The following is an 18,168-nucleotide window of genomic DNA, read 5'->3' as shown; positions in this document are numbered from 1 at the left end:
TAGGCACAACTTAGAGGGATGGTGAGTGTCTTTCATTTTTCCTCTCTGACCTCTCCTACATCACCAAGACTGGGACATTTACTGGGAATTAGTCAATGTGTGCATGAACCATCTCAACCCAGGAAGACCTCAAATTCTGGCTTCTTACTTCAATTAGCCATTTTGCTATTACCTAAGAGGACAAATCACTGTTACTGTCACATCTGATGCATTTGCAAAAAAGTGACTTTGTTTGCCATAGAACAATTGCTAAGTGCCACATGTGGAGATGGGGGTCCATTTCAGATGTGTGGCTTAGCATTACTAAGGCAACATTCTTTTTGAGAGTCAATGTCTTTTGTTAGATCAGCTGATGGAGTTGGAAAAAAACCTGATGTACTTGAAAATAAAGTTAGGAGCAAGCCATTCTGTCCATCCTAAGCAGGATTTGTGTCACTCTGGGACCCCAGTTTACAAATAGTCGGTATGCTACCGGTAGGCTTTGAATTTCTTTCTGACTGCATAAGAGCTTTTTTGCTTGTTTGCTCATAAACTTGTCAAGTGGAAAAGACAATCTTAAATCAGAGAGGAAATATCATGGGAATAGTGAATATATTATCCCTTGAATTTCTTTATGAAAACAAATAACACTTTATTTTATATTACTTTATTAGGAAGTAGTAAAGGAGAGATAAACCTCTAGGGCTTTACTAGTGGTACTGCTAGCTATAACACTCCTGATAACAAGCCACATCTGCTGATGATGCTGTTTTGAGTGCTCCTTACTTTCACCTGTTGCTTCCCCCCATACTCCTATATAGGCATCTGTAATTAATTGTGGCCTCCAGCAATAACCACCGTCTTCTCAAACCTACCTTCTTACTAGGACTTTCAGTAGCAGTATCCTCTTAAGTGGCTCAGATCGAGTAATGAAGGAAAATTGCCCTGTCCATATAATAAGTAACAGACAATTACTAGGCACAAAGAAGGGGAGAGAAAGATCAGAGCAAATTAAAAGGCAAATATTCAACAATGAAAGAATAGCCTGGGTCCAGCATCTCCATGAGAAGGGCTGGAAGCACAGAAGGAGATTGTTGGGGCAGTGATGTCCACGTAGCACCAACATGCTTACCATCCAATAAGCCACAGCCTGTGCTTAATACCTCATCCATCATTGTGTAAGATGTGCCATTAATTGCCAAGGAGTGAGTAATAAGAATAACTCCTACATGTGCCTGCACTCCCACGCAGGCACACGTGAAAGGCAGGAGCATCCCTTCCCCATAACTGCCCTGGAGGCGCTTCTTTTTAAAGACCCACACCGTGGGGCATGTGGCAGTCCTAGCTGCTGCCATGCAAGCCCAGGGGGCCTTATAGGGTACAGCTCTTCAAGGGTACAGCTCATGGCCACACGTAGACGTGTTATTAATCCACACAGAAAAGAGGAAATGAAATAAAGTGACAAAGAACAAAAAGCAACCTAAATACATACATGGAGTTACAGGTTCTTGCTGCACTAGGATACCTCCATGCAAATCCTGACTTGCTGGGGTATGCGATATTTGTGGTATCGGAGGACCTTCCCACCCTGCAGGAAAACAAAACTCACCTGGCTTTTGGGAGTGCACCAGTCTTCAGAGCTGCCAGAATTCAAAAGATGTGGGGTTTACTAAAATAAGCTTGGCTGCTGTGAAGCACTGAAATCACATGAACTTCTGGTATTTAATCACAGAATCACAGAATCCCAAGGGTTGGAAGGGACCTCAAAAGATCATCTAGTCCAACCCCCCTGCAAGAGCAGGGTAACCTAGAGTACATCACACAGGAACTTGTCCAGCCGGGCCTTGAATATCTCCAACGTAGGAGACTCCACAACCCCCCCGGGCAACCTGTTCCAGTGCTCTGTCACTCTCACAGTAAAGAAGTTTTTCCTGATGTTCACATGGAACCTCTTGTGCTCCAGTTTACACCCATTACCCCTTGTCCTATCACTGGACATCACTGAGAAAAGCCTAGCTCCATCATCCTGACACTCACCCTTTACATATTTGTAAACATTGATGAGGTCACCCCTCAGTCTCCTCTTCTCCAAACTATAGAGACCCAGCTCCCTCAGCCTCTCCTCATAAGGGAGATGCTCCACTCCCTTAATCATCTTTGTGGCTCTGCGCTGGACTCTCTCCAGCAGGTCCCTGTCCTTCCTGAACTGAGGGGCCCAGAACTGGACACAATATTCCAGATGCGGTCTCACCAGGGCAGAGTAGAGGGGGAGGAGGACCTCTCTCGACCTACTGACCACCCCCCTTCTAATACACCCCAGGATGCCATTGATGAACAGTCTTTGTATTCCCATTTTAGCTGGACAATGGTCCCTTGGGAATTGTGGGAGATAGGCAGAGGTCTCAATGGGAGCATTGGGCTCTGTTAACTGCAGCAGATAACTGTGAGTGCAATTGGAAATACTCTGACCCACTTGTGCAGCAAAATCAGTCAGGTTGGGATATAATCCTAAAACTGATTTCACTGTTTTGATCCAACATCTCCAAATAGGTGCCATAGAAAGGAACGTGATGACAGTTGCAGGGAAGTGGGACCATATTTCCTTTGAGGACTCACTCTTTCCCCTATAAGGTATGTCAATTTGATGTTACTATTAAGTCCTGTGACTGGTACGTGTCAAAATGTTAGTGCTCACTGTTATCATCTTTGTGTTTCTCAGCAGAAGGCTGCTAATAGAAGTGACAGTGATTCCAGCTTCTGGTGTGTGAGACAAATACTGCTGTCTTACTTGAGGGGTCTACATTTTTCAATCAGAAAAAAAAAAATAAATTAAAGGAGACTATGTATTAGAAGGGCATTAGCAGAGCTTTGCCACACAAGACCGACAGAAAAGTGCTGAGAATACAAAGGACAACACAAGGCAAACATCTGTTCAAATAAAGGGAGTTAGAGAACTGCTTTTTGTTGTATTGAAGTAATATTCCACCTATAAAAATTAACCACTGTGTTTCTCCTCATGCTTTGTACTCTATTCAGTTCCCTTTAGGATTATGTTTACTGGAAAGTTTTGCTTGTGACATTTCTTTTCATAGCAGGCTAATTTATGGTTCCGTGTAGCTTAATCACATTTTCTTCAGCCTTCTATTGACCATACTAGCCTGGGACAAATAAAAAGCCATCATTCAAAGGAATAACATACCTTCTTAACACAAGCTGACACAGGAAAGCAGGCTAAGGCTCAGACAATCCCAAACCTGATCCATTAAGAGATGACATTTTTAACAACAGATCTGTCGGACCCCACTGGAAATAATGGGCCCTTATCACGACGGGAATTAGCGTGCGCGACAGGTGATTATGTTCTGGAAATGTTCCAGTGCCAGCTGTGTTGCTGCGTGTTATTTGTAACCTCTGTAATTGCGGCTTTTCAAACCCATTTTTATTTGGAAAGCCAGTACAGAAGAACAAAAAAACCCCTACCACCATTTGTTCAGGGATCAAATAAATCAGCATATCAAAGCCTGAACAGTAGTGCCCTGTTTTCTGAATTGCTGGCTTAGACTCCCTTATTCTAATAAAACCTCAAACCCTAATGTAAGCATTGTTACATGTTTCCCTCTTTCCTCATAGTCCAGTTACAGTTCCTGCTTACAAATGAAGGGACTAGCAAGCATCTACTTAATGCCTGCAAAGGCAATTCTTTCCAAAATATCCAAATGATCGAAAAGTTTAGCATTCATGCTTGAGCAGCAAGGTGGCAGTTTTCTGTGTGTCTGGGGGTTGAACCAAGCAGGAGACAGAGAAACGAGCCATCTAAAGTTGCTCCTAATGAGTTTTACGTGCATTTTCTATTGCACATGCTTTTAAATACACTGGAATAACCAGGCTGTGCCTTGAAGAAGCCTGAGTAACTGCATGAGCCTACTACCACCAGCTCTGGTCCCTGCTGCTCTTCTGGTTAGGTCACTATTGTCACATGTAGTCAGTGCTTGATAAAAACCACCCACAGAGAAAGGACACTAATTTCCTTGCTCTGTACAAAGCAGAGCAAACTTTCAGTTGCTACATGAATCTTAATTCTTTCACACTGTTCTTCTTGCACGCCTTGACACTTTGGGAAAATTCTATTCCTTGAATTTCTTTCCTTAGATCACATTTGAATATAGATTTAGAAATTGGTGGGAGAGGGTTACTCTGTCCCCCAAAATCACAAAAATTGCCTACCCATTTTGCAAGTGATGGATTACTAAGGCAGCAATGTGGGTAGTTATATTCCTGGTGGTGGAGATAATCTGGGCATGAATCACCTTTTCTCCATTGCTGCATATTCAAAGCAAGTACTTTTATATCTGACATCCATGATTTCTGAAACCACCAGAGAAAAAATAAAAGAAAGGAGTCACATGAGAAAGGAAGGAAGTTTTAAGAGCTTTCCGAGGATTTTTTGTTGCCTGGGTAACCATTTTACTTGGTAATCAATATGTTTGGCATGTTTCTATTGCTTTGTGACTACTCCCACAGGCAACACAGAAAGGTGTTTGGGGAAAACACTGGAAGTGAAGACAACTACAAACTATGAAAAAAACCTGCTTCAAATATGAGAAAAGAAAATAACTTCTCCCCCAAATAGTCTGAAGCTGTATCAGGTTTTCTTGAGAACCAATGATTTTATTTAATAGGTTTGCAGGAATTGAGAGAATCCTTTGGAGTATATGGGTTTCAGTACAATGCCTGCCAAGCAGAACAAAACCTACAATTTATTTTTTTCCCATGTTAAATATATTGCATTGTGCCAATTATTTTGTGGCAAAGTGAAGCACTACCTTTAAGTGAGCAACCCGTATGTCTAAAAAACCACATCGTAATCTACTTTGGAAAAATGTCTGAGCAGTGTTGCCTCTTTAAATTTATCTTCAATTAGACATTCCAAATACTAGGCACTGATCCAATGTACTTTGGTAAGGAACTTAGGAATATCCCTATGTAATATCCATGTAGTCTTTTCTATCCAAGCCTTTCATAGGGTTTCTGTAAATGTAGATAAGTGTTATTCTTATTCTAAAGGCAGACATATACTGGCAAAAAGTGGTATAACTGTTTCCTGAAAGCTTTCACAGCAAAGCAGGACATGACTTGTTGCCACAATTATGACTTACTACTTTGTAGACACTTCCATTGTTCATATGGCTGCAGTAACATGGATCGGAAGCTTATTACCCAGTCCTTCTTACTCATCTCTCTCTGCCCCATTTCTTTTCTTTCTTGAGCTGCTGCATTGGAAGGACTGCATCAGACATCTGTGATAAAGTTGACCTGGGTTAAGGAGATTGCATGACCTAAAGCCCTGTGTTTCAGAAGGAAAGCAGCAAGGCAGCTTTAATACTCTCGTCATTTCTGAGAGCCTCATCCTACCCCTGTGTTCTGAACAGCTCTTTTACCCGTGAGACATCAAAATGTTAGAACTATTTATTCAGCTCAGCCTATTTTTTCTTGCAGCCTTTTTCAAACAGAGAATCTTCAAAAACTTCACAGCTTAAGATAAAATTAGAAACTGCTTGAAAGAGCTCACTGCATAGATGGCGAGATTGCAAGAGAAGACATAAGGAGATACGGTGGAACAGAAGAGGAAGAAGTTTTTAATAAACTTAACGTCTGTATGGATGGGCATTTGCCGTAACTACCTGGCAAGGAGAAATTGGGAAAATACAAAAGTACTGGCTATTAATAAAAGGAGCAGACTATTACTTTTATCCACTGATATTTACTTAGATCATAAGGCACCCAGCCATTTGTTCCTGGATGGTATTGTGCAGATTTTGTGGTATCTGGAGATACCCCATGTGAAAATTTCTCTGTACAGTCAACTCTTACTGAACCAATACAAATTTTCTTTCTCTGCAAAATAATCAGAGGCCTTGCTGATGAATTTAAGTGAGAGAGGCCTCTGTCACTGATCATGCCTCTGGTAATCTGTAATGTGGTAAAGGCTGTTTTCCCTCCTGGGAAGTGTTGCAAGGTAACTCTGAGATACCAACATCAGGTGTTTGCTGCATCTGTGGCACTTGTCTTCCTGCATCTTACATTATCTGTAAGTAGTAACTACTATTGGTTTTGTTTTCTATTATAGTTAATGATTTCTTTTGTGGCCATAGCTGTGGGATCAAGAGCTCAGGTACCATTGCCTGAGGAAAAATAAGCCTGTGGAGCATAAAGCTGTCATGCCAGTACCTGTTGTTTCTGACAAAGAAAAAGAAAAGATTATGTTTGCAACCAAACTGTAAAGGCTTCCCATTTCTGCTCAGGAAAAAGGATGGATAGCATGTTTGTTTTGAAGCCACAGATGATGGTTTCAGTCATCTCCCTCCCGACAGGTTTGCATGGCAGCTCCTAGAGCCACCCTGCACTCAGCATGTATCCATCCAGCTAAATGAAGTGATGGGTAATAGCAGAGCTTTTGCATGGTCTACTGCAAAATAACCCATTCAGGCCTGTGTTGAGACATTTGGCTATTCATCTGTGCTGAACCCTTTGCTGTGACAGGCAGAGCACCAACAGTACAGAGCTAGCTGACTCAGAGCTAGCACTCTGGATGCACTCATGGTGTCACAGACATAGGCAGTATTAGCCTTCAAGACCTTACCAAAGTATTTCTTTCTCATTCCTTAGACATGCAACTCTTAATAAACATAAGATTTATGAGAAGCTCATCTCGCATGAAGAAGGCAAACCCACTTTCCTGTCCTCACTCTTGCAAACACAAAAAAACCCAGCCCTTTTCCCCATAGTATTTTTTTTCAACCACATGATCAAACTCCTGATGTGGAAGCCTCACCTCATATATTTTTACCTCTTCAGGTTGATAATGCTGTGTTAAATCTGTTCTATCACCAGGAAGGTGCTGGCAACTTGGCGGTACCAATTTTTTCAGGTCTAACCTCTCTTGGCCACTCTTACAGGGAGGATGGGAATGTGGACAGGATTATCTCTCCCTCAGAGACTCTCCTGATGTCTAATTTCTCTGCTGCACCAAGTGCTTGTCTATACTATATATTAATTGTTTGAAAATACATATTAAACTAGAGCTAGGTTTGAGAATATATCCTAGTATGTTAAGGTAATAAAACTTTACAGGGATATTATAATTATCCCATAAAGAAACATGACAATCCCAGTGACTTGAGATAAAACATAAAAGAAATTGACTTAGGTTAGAGATGTGGAAAATGTCTCCATATAACATTTATGAGGCTCTCTACTGAGATCTGGAGAATTAAAAAAAAAAAGAGAAAAAAATAATTTTAAACAAAAACATCTTCATAAGAAAGCAATCATTACTTTATGATCCTATACTGTTGAAGTACAATATACCTAGGCCAGACTAGCTGATGGTGGGCTAAAAGTAATTAGTATTGCTGACTGCAAAGGCTAGGTCAGCTCCATCTTGGTTTACAGTGCTCTTCAGAGCTAGATTGCAACACACTGGAAGCTCCAATGAAGACATAAGCATGGCTTTTGTTTGGACAAAGCTTTCCCTGATTTTTTTGAGTGTGTGCTCTGCTTGCTGTCCTCTCTGAGAAGATATTTCATTGTTCACACTTGACAGCATTGTGTTGTCTGCAGATGCTTCTCAATTGGCTTCAGTTTCAACAACATCCATATGAGATCTACAAAATGAAAAATAAAATAAAATTTGATTAAATGTAATGGAAAAAAAGGAAAGCATTGAAATGGAAAAATGTCATAAATAAAGCAAGTTAAAAATAAGCCACAGTGGGATGTAAGATGTTTAGATTGCTACGGTACACTTCCATGTTGCACTTAAATTCGGCAGTATTGTAATATGCTGACTCTACAGCCAAGATAATAACAATATCAATCTCATTCAGATTTCATGGGTTCCAACCTTTCCAAAGCCAGCTTGCAACTGTGAGGTGATCTAGTTATCCGCACAACTGCAAAGCAACCTGGATGTGTGTAAAAGGTGCATTAAATGTCACCAAACACCTGTGGCGACTGCCATTAAGTTTATTACAGGTATTACAAGGTGGGTGGGATGACAGCATCATGCCAAAGAAGTGAAAGGAGGTGATTAAGTCAAAATAACTTTCTCCTGTGTGTGTGTTTTTATGTGCACGTCCATGTGTGCATGCCTGAAGTAATGAACAGCGTATTTGTCTGAAGGAGGAGGAATGGGCTGATGCCAACCTGGTTTTGATATTGTGTTCATGTGCCAGATAGCAATGAGTTCAGGTTTAGCTAGGCTCAGAAACCAGCTCAGTTGTAGCCATAGTTCAGTATCCCAAGTGGTTTTGTTAATCCCCTCTTGTGTGTTGATTGGTACCTGTTCTCACTACTGTTTTTCATGTTTATATCCACCCTTTATTATTCCATGTTGCATTACTCTCATTTATTAGTAATGTCAAGATTAGTGTCTTCACAAGACTAGCCCTACACTTCTGTTACCACTCTTTGGCTGTCCTGTTCGTCTGGTCCTGCCCATTGCCATGTGTACTTGTGCTGGGGTATAATTTTACTCGTTCTTCAGTTATTTTTGTTCTCAGAAGGAGGCGTGCAGTGGACTTCCTGGTTTGTGTGATATATTAAATATATTGTTCTTTATTATATCATACCATACAATGTAGTGCTTTGCAGCAGAAGGGGATTCTTCTTCATAACCCTTCTGATATTGAGTTTCTATGTTGGCTTAACTTCCTAGATCAATTGAAATTTGGCAAGGGAGTGATGGGTTTTACTTATGTGTTCACCACTTATGCTGTAAGTACTATGTATTTTGTCTATATATTAGTCTGGGCTGCTGCACTTGAGGCAGGCAGAGCCCTGACAGGGAGGAGGAGAAGGGAGCAGGGAAGAGGAGAAGACAGCAGGTAAGGATGTTTGTGGAGCCTGAGCTGGGCTGCTCAGGGATACCTGCCGCCCGGAGCCTGCTATGGCAGCAGGGCTGGAGACTCCTGAGCAGGGCAGGAAGGCAGAGATGCAACCAGACCTCAAAGGTGATGGGAAGAAAGTTGTCTCAGGGAGAGAGATACTGTGTAAAATTTCCTGCAATTAGGAGGCCACTGAAAGTTTCTGGCCTGGGAGCTAGACTGAAGGAAAGGACCTACCCTGAAGAACAGGGGTTGAGGATGTGGGGAGGAAAAGATTTGTTTACAAGACTTTTTGGTTTAATCTGTTTCAGGTGCAGCTGATTCGAGTTTCCTTGGCTGCAACAGTAACTTTCCTCTAGCTTGTCTTTTAGTGAAATGGAACTGAAGAGACAAAGGTAATTTTGGCGGGCTCACTAGAAGGAAAAGGTGTAAGCAGATCTACCTGAAAGCTCTGCCTCACACTGGATTGTGACACACTGTTTTGAGAAGCCCTTTTTTTCCCTTTACATATCTAATTCAAAGCCCCTCTATTAAGCTCTGCTTGGACAAAGCAGATGAAATCCAGCCAGGCTTTCAGTACAAAAGCAGCCCACAGCTCCAGAAACCAGCATCAGTTTTGGCACTGTTCTTCTCCTTTCTTGGTGGTTTGTGCATGAATTTAAGTATTTAAATCACCCTCAGTTCCCCTGCTGAGGACCCTCAAATAGAGATAAAGTCACTGCAAGAAATCAGTCTCCCCTTGGTTACATTATTTATTCTGAGGTAATCATAGATGAGGATTCTCTTCATATCCAGACTTACTAGTGCAATCAAGTCCTATATAGCGCTGGGAATGTCATCCACATGATTTACTTTAGTCTTAGTCCAAGCTATTCACTGATCAGTAAGATTCATTTTCCTGTAGCCCAGAAGTAGGTGCCAGCTCATATGCTAAAGCTAACTGCTTGTTTTTCTTCTTTTTCTTCACATCACAGCTCTGAAATAGTTTCTTTTCTGTAACTCTTATAGTTAAATTTTTCTTTCTCCCTCCTTGCCCTAAGATGGGCTTTAGACTGGTTAGAAAAATCCATACTGACCCTTCATGATTTTCAGTCACCTAGTGATGCACTGTAAATGCAGTCTGTTCTCTTGAACAATTTAATAATCATCATCTACAGTAGCAGTTGCATTTCTTCTAGTACCTCTCCTGCTTTCTTGTCACAGGTAAATGTCAGTGCTGCTTCAGGAATTCATCTGTCTTCTTTTTCCTGCTCTTCCCTTGATTTGATTTTTTGATCCATCTAAGCCTAGTCCAGACTCTTTCTGTCTGCTTACAGCCATTGCCTTTAGTCAGCTGTGGGCTGGTCCTCAGAGCTCTTGTCAAAGCTACATTTTAGGTCATGACTGATCTTTGTATGCCTTCAAATGTAAGGTTATTAGATCCATCAATCAAAATATATGGTATATAAAAAGTATTACTCTCCCTGCTGCTAGATAAAGTATTATTGTTTGCCACCATCTACTCTGCCCTCAGAGAACTCCATGTACTTTTTAATCTCTGTCCTGCAAGCTTCATTCTGTTCAGGTAGCATGTCCCATCAACGTGCTAATGAGCTTGTGGCTCAAACAATGCCACATATGTTGCTGATGTAAATGCCAAGCACATGCATTTGCATGCAAAGTATGTTCTGAAAATATGGGCTGATTATTGTGAAGAGAATCAGGAATGTGCAGATGGCAACTCCATCCCCATTCTGCTCTCAGCGAGGTGACCCCTGCTCTGTTGTGCCACGAGAGCCCATTATCCCCCCTAACAATGCTGATACAGCCGGAGTCCTTTCATGCATATGTAGCATCAGAGGTTTTTTTCTCTGAGTGTATCAGTATCCCTGCTCCTCCATTTCAGAGGTCACTGTGGCTCAGATAACAGGATTTTTATTTACAGAATATGAGATAAATTTGGCGAGTGCTTACACAGCATCATAATCTCATTGGGCTTCATGTATTTTCTGTGTGTTGCTTCAGAGATTGCCAAGATACTGGGCTTGATATGAGGCTCCTGCACGTTCATAGGACACAGCACACTTGAGATCACACAGGTTTTTCTCATTAATGCCACTATGCATTTTCAAGACATGCTAGCGTATAATTCTTTTTCCAGCATAGCTGAAAAGCAGAAGGGTTTGGAGAATCTAATCAAATTCTCATATAAGAAAAGTGGTTTTTTTCTTTTGCTTTCTCACCTTTCCATCCCATTCTTCTGCAGCTATTTCACCTGCAGGGTCCTTGCCTTTCTGGCTTTCATGCTGCCCTCCTGCCTCAGGTGGGTAATATCACCAAAGTACAAGATCTCTCTCTCTTTCAGCCCTTCTGACTTCAGTATTGTGGCTACCTGTCAGCACTCAGATGTTTCTTTTTACTCAGGCTTTTATATTATTTAAGCTCCACATTCCAGTTTTTCAACACAATTCTCGCCTCTTGTGTCTGTGAGGATGCTAAGTCTGCTTCTCTCACTTGCTACGTATCATCTTGCTTAAGACAGTATCTCAACTTTCTCTGCCAAGTTTTCTTCCCATCTTGACAACTTTACACTCAGACTCTAAGCCTCCATTTTCTCCAAAGTCCAGTGGCTCCAGCCAGGGCTGTAAACAAGAGACATGCACCTTCTGCCTCTAGTGTTGCCACCTTTCTCCAGTCAACAGTAGGACACAGAAAAATACCTCTGTTGTGTATGAGCTTTCCAGAACTGCCCTACCCTCCTCTAGTCTTCTGGTATAATCTTCCCATCTTGTAAAATCTGTTATTAGCAGTCTTTAGCCCCCTGAATTATAAGTAGATCCTCTCCTTCAGTCTTCAACATGCACAGAAAATCCTGCACTTTCTTCACCATTTAGTACATGAGCACCTAGCCCCATATATTCCCATTGCAAAGCCTAGGCTAGATCTGGCCATATCTTGGAAAAGGTCTTGATGCCAAAACAGCTTCTCCTGTCAGGTGGAGAGGGGCTGATGCTTCTCAAGGAGACGTTAATGCTTTGTACCACTGGTGAACCTGTGCTGATGTAGGCTCTTCTCTCTGCTCACACACATCAGAAACACCTTTCTCTGCACTGCCTATGCTGGTGGGCATGGGGAAAGAACCAAGAGAGCATGTCTGATTTAATTAAATTTTGCGCTTTCTCCCTATAATAATGAGATTGCAGGTACAGGCATACTGGCTATTATGTTATATGAAAATTATATTTCCATATTTTCCCAGATGAAACATCATTCAGATTCCATCTTTTCTTTTCCCTGTGGAAATGTCTGGAGGAGAATCATTTTTATAATCTACTTTCAATTACTACAATTGCACGACCATAAAAAGCCCACTAAGATAAAAAAAAAAAACCCTGGAAACTATTATAGAGAGTCAGAAATTAACACTTAAATTGCTGTGTTACATTCATTACCTAGCTCAGTAAGCTCTCCATGGTTTATTATAATTTTAAACCAAATAAAGAGTGCAGCCCTCAAAGGGAAGAAAAATCTTCATACCACTATTTTATTGTTTATCAAGTTAATGTAAAATCATTTCATAATGAATACAATTTCAGCTTTCAGATTTTTTTCTATTTTTAAAGCAATTTTCTGGGAAAATAAATGAAGGTGATACTGAAAATCTCTACTCTTGACAGTTTAGTTTTATAGTATTATTGTTTGGTTGTTTTCTTCCCTAGTGAGAGATTGACCTGTAAAAACATTAGTCACAAGCACATTTAATTTAGGTGTTCCTGTCAGCATTTATGTATAGTCCAATTTTAAGGGAATATTGGAAAAATAATGGTTGGTTTGCTGAATATTTTATTCACTAAAAAGGTTTAAATTGTCCCTTCACAATTACATCTTTTTATTTTAATAAAATATTTCATTAGAGCTGAAATGAATACTTATTTCACCAAGGAAGAAAGGAAGTGCTCATTTTGCTTTTATTTAAATTGATACTTGCCAAACCAAGCTCAGCTCAGTTCTGTACTGGTGAATCAATTCTTTAGTTTTACTTACAAGTTATATTCCAGTATTGTTCTTGTGTCCCTTCGGTCACAGGGAAAAGTGTCCGAATAATATACTAGATCTGCTTTTGCCCACAGCCAGTGCTGTGAGACTGGCAATCCCTCTCTTCAGGGAAATCTCCACTGTTCAGTCAGAAGCTTTTAATCCTTAGACATTCGCCACAGTGTAAATGACTGTAGTCTGCTATTTGTGAGGAAGGCTAGTGAAAAATCATCCCAAAGCCTATGATGTTCTGCAAGCCTCTGTCCTTATGTGTATGTGGTTTCGTGGACACCTACATGATGCTGGCAGTATGGAGATAGGGATGAATGAGTTCACAGAAGCCTTGCTCCTGAATGCAGGATTGCTCATGAGGACAGAATTGATATCCACAAAATAATCATGGCTGTTTCACTGTTATCCCGTGCTGTGTCCTCTGTTCTACCCACTTGTATCTCTTAAGTCTGCAGCCAGTCCTGGTACTGTATGCCAAGAGTGACTGCCAGTGTTGATCTAGAGCTTCATTGCAGTCCTGTGGTGCTGCTGTAGTAGCAACAAATGGCACTGAGCCTCTAAGAGGCATACACTATGCATTTGGAGGTGTACAGTATAGAGGCTCAGAGGGAGAGCGCAGAACCCTCCTGGAGATGGTTCTCCAAAGGCAAATGCACAATAATAGAGAAGAAACTTTGTTCAGTCAATCAGCACAAATGTGGATTGGCAAAAACTTAAAGTAATTGCTACCTTTGAGTAGCTTTGAAAGGCTACAGGACCATCAGATGCCTTGCCTATACTTTGAGAGGTTTGCCATTAAAAAAACCAAAACAACAAAGCTCCTTTGTACTAGAAGTTTGCTTCTTTTGTCTGTAAAAAAAGGAGGCTTTGAGTATGTAGGGGGAGAAGCAGCTGAGAGTTCTTTTAAAGCAGAAATGAAGAAATGTCTAGGAAAAACACAGAGAAGAGCTGCATTCTTTCCTCTGCAAGATAGAAGAGTGAAAGGAGAAAATACACAGTGAAGGATGATTACCCCAGAACAGCTAACTTTAAAAAATTAATTGCTAAGGACTCACTTCAGCATCATGCTAATACTTGGAGAACATCAGCTGTTACAATTTCAAATTTAACATATTTAATGATAGAGAAACCTCACCTTGCTGTCTTTTTTATCCCCACGTAGGATAAATCATATTAAATCCCAGAGATCTTCGTTTGAGCAAGAAAGAGGGCACTAAAGTGATATCTTGAATTATACCTTCATGGTTTATGCCAAGCAGTTTTCACTATCGTTTCGTGCATGGACATAGAGGAAGGGCTCAGGAGGTTGGTTTGTTTACTCTGAGTCTCACCAGGTTGGGTTCTCTGGTGCTCTGCCCAGTCTAGCTTGTAAATATGTTCAGCATACCGAAATTGGATGAAGTGCATCCTATGATGAGTTGTCATCCTATGGCAAACATGTTAGCCTCACAGGAGCTTCTTAGCTGGGCCTTGCAGCAAGCTGTGCCCACCCTGACAGAGCTGCTGGAAGGTAAGCCACCATCCCCATGCAGCAATCAGTCAGGCAGCAGGAGAAGTTAAATCCCCACACCTAGTGCCAGGAAGTGGCTCCATTACTGGTGGGCAGAAAATCTAAGATCTTAAAAATGGTTTCCTGCTTTGGAAAGAATTTTGGGTGTTGGGCCTCAGAACTGGAGGAGACATGTTCGCTGTTCCACTTGGGCTAGGGGAGTACTGGAGGTGAGAGGCAGGAGATCAGGTTGGATGTGGCTTTGAGCAACCTGGTCTAGTGGAAGGTGTCCCTGCCAACGGCAGGGGGTTTGGAACCAGATGACCTTTAAGTGCCTTCCAACCCAAACCATTCTGTAATTCTATGATTCTTGAGTGCAGCTGCATTTCTTAAATGATGGTTATTTGTTTCTTTGTAGAGAAAGTATTTAAATGGAAGAGAATGCGATGAGTGACTGCAGGTGTGTTTTGTTTTCATGTGTTTGTTTATGTTAGCTGCACCAAAGATGATAAAATAAACCTTTTCCTTAAAGGAATATTTATTTATAAGGTGGGATGCCTGCACTCTTCCTGTCTGACTACATACATCTTGGTCTTAGCCCAGCTCTTTGACTTCTCCTTGTAATACAGTTATCCGAGAGAAAATAAAGTTATCAGTGATTGGTAGTGAGGAAAGTCATTCAGATCCAGATACCTGAGGAGGTTTGGGGATATTTCTGCTTTAGCCTACCCTCTATTATTCCATCAGGCTATTCTTTACCATTTACAGCTTCATTCTCAACAGATTAAGAGTGCTGTATTTTGCAGACCAGAGATTCAATATCACCAAGCTGTAAGGAAGCTGAATGGTTTTAGGATATCTAGATGTCATATAAGGCAAATACCATTTTTTTTTTCAAGCCAAAAATGTCAAATGCAAAAGGTCAGCTCAACCCCAGAAAAACAATATTATGATGACCTGTGTGTGCATATAGGATACACTGCATACATTCCTCAGATCCTAGCTGCTAAACTGAGAAGTGAAAAGTGAAGAAAGACAGCGCAGTGGCCCCTGGGGTGCCATGATGCCATTCCAGCAGCCTCTTGGAAGAGGCTCGATGTTTCAGCTCACCCTGGGGACAGCTATATCTGGTTACACTTCTTTAGACTGGGTATAGCTAGTTTTCCTGGACAGGTACAATTTCTTTCTTCAACACTAAGTCTTCAAGGGGGAGGTCATGACTGCTGCTGCAGCAATTATAGACTTTGAAATGTCAGAGAGCTCGAATGCCCTGTGGAGTTCAATCAAGTTTCTGTGGACCAGGTGCATAGCTGAATAAAGAAGATATTGTAATAATTAGAAGACTCTTATGATTATAATCACAAGATGCTAGCAGATAAGAAATGAGTGTGTGCTGGGATGTGATGTCAAGGAACATCTGCTTCTTGGCTGTGGAAAGCCTTATACTCTTGGACGAAACCTCTGCCTGTTCACAGGTTAAAGAAAAAACAGAAGAGGGAAGAAAGTGAGATGAGTGGGTGCTTTGATGCAAGATGGAAAAGAGGAACTGTGTATACAAAGACAGACTTGGCCATTTTCATATAAATTTGCCTCTGGAAGGAAGAAATGTGTAGTGGATGGCTAATGTTATGCTTTAATATGTTTACCCTGGTGAAAAGTTCAGTGGGCCTTCCAAGTGTTATTGATGGTAAGACAATAAATCACTGTGATATGCAGAGTTTTGCAGCATTGTCAAAGGAGAAGTAGCATGTTTGGCCAATATTTACAGGGTATTGTCTTAGAAGAGTCATGGGGAATGGAGAATGCATGCAAGCATGTGCATGTGTGTGTGTGTATGTGTAAGAAGACTGGAACAGGCTGTTATCCTGTGTCTGGGCTCTCTCCACGGGCAACACCGCAGGCTGAGAGCTGCCTCTGCATAGAAGGTAAGAGTAGCATGGTCTCACCTACTGCCATGGGATCTGGCACCTTGTTATCCCCTCTGTAGAGGATAATGGAAGCACAATCTCCCAGAAATAGCAGGCTTTACAGGGTGACTTGCAAGGTCATTCAGTTACCCCGTGGCACCCCTGCCATCAGACCACCAAGCATACAGTTTCAGAAGATCTTTTACCTCTGCTCAGGACCTGTGTATTTATTCAGGCTGCGTGTTCAGATGCAACACAGAGTTGCACAGAGTGCAATAAACAGTTTTCCAAGGCTTAGTGATACTGCTTGAAAACTGATCTTTTCCCCCTGTGCTGGTATCACTGATTCCACTTTCTTCCTATCTTTCTTCACCCATCACTTTCCCTCATCATGGAGGTTGCACCTCGGTGTGTCTGGCAAATTATACTTAAAGCCTTTTTTTCAAGTGTTAATGAGGTGAGCTGCTTTTCCTGCTATGAAAGCTTGGGGTGTTCCTATATAAGAATCTTTAAGAGCCTCAACACTTTTGCTAAGTTGTACAGTGTTATTGATTTCTCCTGCTTCTGCTGTGAGGGGTTTGTGGTAAAAAGCAGTGACTCAGCTGATGTGCTCAGTGGAGCTGTTTTACATGCTCAGCCTGTGCTGCTGTTGCTGCTGAGCGGTTAAAAGAAAATCAAAGGCAAGTCTTTAAATTTGTTTGAAGTGCAGGCAACAGAAAGGTTTTCTGGCACCTTTGCAGATTTTATTGCGAATACTTTTAATGGCAGGGCTGATTCTGGGGATAACCCTACCTGCTTCTGCAGCAAGAAAAGGGGAGACAGAAATCAGGGCTCCAGCTTCCCTCTTAGTCAGAGCACAGTACACTGAAGGTAAGAACAATCCCACCCCATGAGCTGGAGTGTTTGGAAATGGAGATACCTGGAAATGCTGGCCCATCTGCTGAAACAGTGCTATAAACAGCAGGCTTGTGCTTGGTGATGTCAGCTCTCTACCTGCACCTCTTTACTGCCTGCCTGGCTATGACAGTGATTTACTGCAGCTGATTGTCATTCTTAATGTGTTCCACAGGAAACCTGCAGATATAAAATGCTTGCCATCACAAGGCAGGACAAAACTCAGACCTCTTTGAAGTTCTCACAGAGAGGAAATTCAGTAAGTGTGCAACCTGAGGAAGGGGAGGGAAAACATATGGCTGTCCTGGGAGGAGAAGTGGGAATTGTTTATCCTTTTCTGAAAGATAAATAAGGCGTTCCTGCCTGTGATCCTGCTTATCGGTAGAGTGGTACTCCTAGAAGCTTTCAAATCACCCCAGATTCATAGAAGTGTAGGTCAGAAGGCAGTCTTTGGGGGTCTCTAGTTCAACCTCCTGCTAAAAGCATGTTTATCACCAGCACTGCATGAAGTTATTCATGGCTTTGTTCAATATTTTCAAACACTGAAAACCTCCAAGGGTGGAGATTATACAGCCTCTGTGGACAATGTGCTTTGGTGCTGCACCTCAGTAAAGAGGTCTTCTTTAATGTCCGCCCTGAACATCCCAAAGAGTTTGTGGACATTGCCCCTTGTCATATGGTCTGACACTACCAAGAATTTGACTCTATCAATAATCTTTGCAACTGTCTTCTGAGTAGGTGCAGGCTGCTATTAGATTTACCCTAGCCTTCCTCTTCAGACTAAACAAGTCTAACCTTTCCTTACAAGACACATCCTCCTCATCTCTCAGTCTTCTGATAATGTTCCACTGGATTGCCCTCGGTTTCTCCATGAACAAACAACCTGGAAAGCCTGAAAGCCTCACCAATGGAGCAGGACCAGGATTTCTGCGTGTCTCTGGATGTGAAGCTGAAGCACTTAGGGTACTCAGGGTAGGAAGCTGTGCCA

The sequence above is a fragment of the Psittacula echo genome, assembly GCF_963264785.1.
Source record: "Psittacula echo genome assembly, chromosome: 2".
Lineage (NCBI taxonomy): Eukaryota > Metazoa > Chordata > Aves > Psittaciformes > Psittacidae > Psittacula > Psittacula echo.
Note: the sequence above shows the minus strand (reverse complement) of the source record.